General features: G+C 28.6%; 1 long non-coding RNA gene across 1 annotated transcript; it reads left to right on the top strand.

Annotated features, from left to right (window-relative positions):
- Nucleotides 1-431: 431 nt before the first annotated feature.
- Nucleotides 432-1,169, top strand: LOC112090271. The gene is made up of 3 exons (XR_002901567.1): nucleotides 432-490; nucleotides 575-620; nucleotides 1,144-1,169. It is a non-coding gene; the product is annotated as an uncharacterized LOC112090271 (long non-coding RNA).
- Nucleotides 1,170-6,559: the final 5,390 nt, after the last annotated feature.

The raw sequence follows: 6,559 nt of genomic DNA, 5'->3' as shown, positions 1-6,559 counted from the left end.
CGTGATTTTAAATAGTGGACTGAAAACTGTCAGAAAACTAATGTAGAAATTACTAACAACACAGAATTTGTTAGTGTAGTAAAATTAGTGGGAGACAAAGATTAGAAAATGGTTGACTTTGATTTGATGTGGGTTAGTATGTCTTTTGAGGTGTGAAATATTCTCTTCTCCTTCTTACATGTGGCGCCTACCTTAGTGGGATTAAACCAAGGATTAGCTAATTTGAGTGTAACTAGAAATGTTAAGATTAAGGCTAAGTGTAATTAACCTAAAGTCTATAAATAAGTCCAAATTAAAACTTAGCAAATTTTTCTCTCATTTCTCTCTATTTTTCTCCACTTTCCTTCTCTCTTTTTCTTGTTTGGTCAAACCCTCTCAAGCCTCTCTCTCTAAAATTTTTCTTATTTTTTCTCTCACACAAAGTCTTCAAACCATAATCTAGAAGAACAAGAAGAAGAAGGTGTGTTGATTTCTCCTAACACATTTAAGGGTAAAATTCATGTTCTTACTCCATTTTTTCCTTTTAATTTATCAAAGTTTCAAGCTTTCTTTGAAAAAGTTCATGTCTTTGTAGGACCTTTTCTTGTTGTGATCAAAACCATCCTCTACTAAGATTCGAGGTAAGGTTCATCATACAAAAATTTGATCTTTCCATTCTTAAGAGCAAAGTTTGTGTTTTTATGGTTAGATCTTTACATTCAATGGGTTTTTGTGTTAGATCTATGATTTTTTATTTGTATTTTATGGTCTATAGTTGTAGTTTAGTGTGGTTAAAGCTTGATCTAAGTCATGCATGTTCATTTCTTGAAGCTAAATGGTGTAAATTTTAAGTTGTCAAGTTTCTGTTTATGGTTTAAAAATTTCAATCCACTTCGACTTAAAAATTGAAGCATTTAGAGTCCAAATTGAGAAAAATTATATTTCATAAAAGTTGTAGATCTTTATGTTTTAAACATTTCTTTGTGACAATGAAAAATCTCAATTCTATCTCTAAAATGTGTGTTTAGGCGTTTTTATAAAACTGTCCAGAATTTTATAAAAACTGTTCAAAATTGTCAATTCTGGATAGCTTTGGTTTTCACTGTTTTGGACTCCTAAAAGGTCAATTTCGGGATTTCTAACACACGAGTCTTAAATTTTCAGGTCGATTCGAGTCGATATACTACTGGAATGAGAATGTAAAGTGTAGAAAAATAAATGAACACATGAATTTATGGCAGTTTCTCTGATAATCCCAAGGTACGTCCACTGTAGGGTCTTGGGGCTTTACTATATCTTGAAAAAATTACATTTACAATGAAGTATTAGAATTTTAGAGAAGGGAGAAGGGAATTTAGAGAGAGAGAGTCTGAGCATAAAGAGGGGGATTAGAAGATGTTTGATTCGTGATCTCCATCTCTTATTTATAGGAGAAGATCTTCTACTTTCCTTTTCTCTTGAATTGGATAGTTTACCTTTTTCTTAGTTAACTTTCCCTTTCTTAATTTCCCCTTCAATTCTCGTCTTTAATGCGTCATTCGGTTGGGCTGGATTTCATAGTCTTCAAGAATCCTTCTTTCCTAAAATATCTATGGTATTCCCGCATGTCTCTTGTCATCAAGTTTCTCTAATCGCTTCAAGTCGATTTTACTTTTAGCTGATTTTAGTCGATCTGAGTTGACCTCTTTTTCTAAATGTTGTCCATATGTACGGTGATAATTGTGGTGTTGATTTTGACCCTAACACACTCTGATGGATTTTTTTTTTAAATGGAGAAACTCTGTTAAAGTTTGATCATCAATGTTTAAATGGAGTAAGTAATATAATAACCACTTTCATAGGTTGTTTTTGAATTAGTTCAGAATAAGAAATGCATTATTCTGGCAAGTAGAGGATGCTCATTATTGAAGTTACTCTATGAGGGAGTAAAAAAAAATGCAAGTAGCGTGGCGGGGAATAAAGAATTAAGGCGACCACTGGCTCGGCTACACAATTGTTGTATTCCCTCCATGATGGTTTTGCTTCTAGCTATTTTGATGATATCACTTGCCAACAGAATTTTAGACCAATTTAGGCAGATATGGATTTCACCGTCAGCGGCCCAGTCTAAATTTCATAAGGTACTGGCCCAGTCTAAATTTCATAAAGTACTGGTCCAGTTTAAATTTCGCGACACAACTTCAAGCATGACAAGTGGGCCCAAGTCACGTTTCAGAAACCTCTAGGTACTGGCCTAAAAAACGTAAACGGGCTCATTTTATTTAGTCCAATTAGGCCCTCGGCACACTTAGAAGGCCATAGGTCTATGTGAAATTAAAATAACACGGGGTTATGAAAGAAATTAAATAAAGGAAAATAGTAAAAAATATGCCAATATGAAAAATTTAAGAAAGTATATAGGTTAATTTTTAGTTATAGAAATTAATAGGCCATAACTTGTCAAGTTATGGTTCATAACCAGATAAGTTATGGACAAACTTGTCAAGTTATGGTTCATAATCAGACAAGTTATGGACAATTATGGACAATAACTTGTAAAGTTATGGTTTATAACTAGACAAGTTATGGACGAAAACAGTAATTTAGCCTATTTATTAACTTATGTAAACTATTGGCCTATTAATTTTAATTCATCTCAAGTCTTGGCCTATTTCCCTCTTTCTCCCTTAAATAAATCCAATGCAAATTACCAAAAGCCATAACCAAAAGTCTAGAGAAGAAAGCTCATTGGCCCATTCATTAAACCCATACACTAGGAAACAAAGTAACTCTATTCCTTTGTGTTTTTTATCCAGGACATTCTCCGGTACGTCAACATACCGGTAGGTCAGATTTTTAGTTTGTCAGATCTGCATAAAATAACGTAAAAGTTAAAAGTACGTAGATATAACGCCTAGAAAAGTCTAATTTATCGATACACCACGCGTACCAAATAATCTCCCTTTTTATTTGTTATTTTTTATTTCTTTTCCCTCCATCCTAACGAGTCAAACGAGCAGCACCCTCTAAAAAAGAGACCAAAGCTAGGTAAACACAAAGAAAGGAAAGCATGCTCTTTAATCCATTGACTTCTCTTTCATGTCGCATCCAATTCAATTGGATTTGAATTTGAATCGGATTGGAAGTTCATTTTCCTTACCAATTAACAATTTAAAGATATCATTTAACCAAAATAATTGTTCATAATAACTAATTATAAATATAAATGAAACCAAATCCAAAATATATTACTATTATATAAAGGGCTCCACTATTCAAAAATTTGATTAAGTTATTCTTTCTGTCCTTTTGCGTATTTTTACATTGATAATTTGACACTGCGCTCTCTTTCTTGGTTTTTGTATACAACTTTTCTTAAAACCCACTATTAATTTCTCTCCCTCACTATATATATATATATATATACATATACATATATACATGTATGTAATGCATGTTTCTCTCCTTAAAAGAGAGAATTCGTTTTTTTGTGGGGCCATTTGGTTGCCCCCACATTTCGTTGTCTGTCTCTTTTCCTTTTTTCTTTTTAGTTTTTTTTTTAAGTTTTTCTTTTTCTTTTTTTTTTTCTTTTTCCTCCCTTATCTTTTTTTATTCATCTTTTAACCTTTAATTTTTACATATGCTTTTTTCTTTTTAGTTTTTTTTTTAAGTTTTTCTTTTTCTTTTTTTTTTCTTTTTCCTCCCTTATCTTTTTTTATTCATCTTTTAACCTTTAATTTTTACATATTTTTTATTATAACCCCTTTAAATACTTTTTTCTGCAGTTATTTAAAATATTATTTTTTCTTAGTTACCCTGTTAAATTATTTTTTTCTCAAATATGTATTTACATAAACATTTTTTTCCTGCAATCCTCATAAATTAGAGCTTCAATTGCGAAACATTTCATACCAATTCTTTTTGTTAAGTTTTTTTTTTTTTTTCCTTTTTCTCATGTTTTTACTTTATATTTTTTTCTGCTTTTGTCTTCTTTTTATCATTTCTTTTTTCTTCTCTTTTTTTAGCGATTTGTATAATTGTTATGTTAAATGAGTCACGTGCGCATGCATTTTTAACTAGTATATATTTATATATGCATTACCATCTTATAAATGACAGCTTCCTTTGGCACTGTTCAAAAAAATTGTCAATTTATTCTTCGTCAATTTAGTCCGTTGGAATTGTTTTTTATTTTTTATTTTTTTAATGTACCCCTATTTAATACTTTTTTCTTCTTTCATGTATCCCATAATAATTTTTCCATTAATTTGCCCTCATTAAAATATTTTTTCCTTAAGTATGTCACATTTGTCTTTATATCTATAATATGGGATTGAAACATACGCTCTGATTAAAGCATGTTTTTTGGTAAGTCTATTTTTTTTAAAAGAAAATAAAATCTTACGCTTCTATATGTGCCTCATTTAAATATATATTTTTCTTTTTATTTATTGCTCTATTAAAAAGTTTTGTCAAATGTGCCTCTCTACTTAAATATTTTGTATTGCAGTATAAAAATATTAGTTTCTTCAAACGTGGTATTTATAAGTACTTAACTTATTTAAACTTCTTTTTTTATTTTATTACAACACTCTCAAATATTATTCTCTCATAATTAATTTATCTCCTATTTGTACCATATTTCTTTTGTTTTTTAACTACTCATTCCTTTTGCATGTTTATATTTTTGCTGTTTTCTGCTTCTTTTCTTAGAAAGAAAAAAAATGAAACGTTCCATTGTCTTTTGTTTTTTTATTTTTATCTTTTCTCTATTTTCCCTTTCCCCCTAAAATTTTATATTTTTAAATGCTTCATTGGAATTCTTTTTTCTTCTAAATTGCCCCATTGAAATATGTTTTTCCTCAACCATGTTTCCACTAAAGTCTATTTCCCGCAATCAATTAAAAAGTCATTTTATCAAGTATTGCTTTAAAAAATACCCTTTTTTTTTTCTAACGTCATCACTAAAATAGTTTTTTCTCAAATGCGGTTTTGTTGGAGCATCGTTGCCCTTATTGTATTTATCCCCTAATACGATTTCTATTTGATTTGTCTTTATTCAAATCTTATTTTTTTTTTTAAATAGGATGTTACTTTTGTACATTTATGTCCTTTAATCTCATACATTTAAATGTGTTCCAGTAGAATAATTTTTCTCGAATATGTTATATTCAAATAACTTTTCTCAGATATATCTTTTACTTAAATAGTTTTTTACGGTCTTCAAAATTTTATTTCTAAACATGGTATGTATAAATATTTATCTTAATTAAATATTCTACTAGCCCCCTCAAATACTATTCTTTTCATTTGTACTCTTAAATAAATTTTTTCTTTAATTTGCCTACACTAAAATCCTCTCTTTATTTTCTTCATAAAACGAGTTCTACCTAACAAGTATATTTCAGTTTTTAGGAATTATACATAAGTAATCGCTTAACAAATCATATTTTTTAAAATATTGAGATTGCCCCTAATAATCTATGTTAATAATTTTCTTAAGTATTAATAAACAAAAACTTTTAAAAAAAGAAAAATTATTTTTGGATTTTCAGACTTAATTTATTTTTTTATCAAATTTTTGTTGTTGTTTTGAGTTTCTTTAATGTTACTAAATTTTTAAAATTTTACAAGTTATTCTGTTTAATTTTTGGTAAAATTTTGTTTGAAATGAAATATATATCAATAAGGTAGCTTAATTTCTTAATAAAATTCTATTGGTCAAGGATCTTTTTCATGCTATTTTAGTAATACACGAGTCTGTATTCCACGCGTTGCTGCGAGGTACAATATTATATTATATGATATCTGTATTTAAAATGTATTTATATATATACATATATTATACAGTGTTGTATTATATGATAGATATAAAATTTGTACAAACATATTTACATAGATATATATAGTAGTATTATTTCTAATATATATATATATATACAGATTGTACAAAATAAAATACAACGTTGTTGTGTTTCTTGAGCATTTCATTTGTTTCTGCTGCAAATATAAAAATGAGAAAAATGCTTGTAAATATAAGTGTTAAGATAAATAAAGATGTTTAAATTCTATAATATGAAATAAATATTATAAAAATATTTATATTACCTTATTTTTGGACGTTTTCCAGATTGTCTTGCTGTTCTTGATTCAGGGATATAAAAATAGAATAATTTTTAGATATGTATTTAAAATAGTTGATCATATTTGTTGTGTTGAACGTGGCTTACCTTGTACCAAGTTTTTTAGGTGTTGGAGTGTGTGGATCAAATGTGGTTGGTGTTGATAGCTGTGCTGTCGGTATTAGTTGTGGGCTGAGAAAGGATAAGATTTTTAAAATTGTAATCAACATAATATAAATATTTTTTATGTATAGTTGATAAAAGATAAAAAAACGTTATTTACCTTTGTGGATCTTCTGATCCTATAGTTAACTGTTTTGGTGGCGATGATGGAACATGGATGTCTTCAAATATTTTGGAAATTATTGTGCTCATTTGGGTGCCTCGTTGTTGAAAGAAGATTTGGAAGATTTTTGATTGTCCTTGGATTTGATCAATAGTTGGTAGTATTATAAATGGATCAGTAAAGCCTTCGTCAA

This window comes from Morus notabilis, unplaced genomic scaffold (assembly GCF_000414095.1).
Source record: "Morus notabilis unplaced genomic scaffold, ASM41409v2 Scaffold977, whole genome shotgun sequence".
Taxonomy (NCBI): Eukaryota; Viridiplantae; Streptophyta; class Magnoliopsida; order Rosales; family Moraceae; genus Morus; species Morus notabilis.
This window is presented reverse-complemented; position numbering and strand designations above follow the sequence as displayed.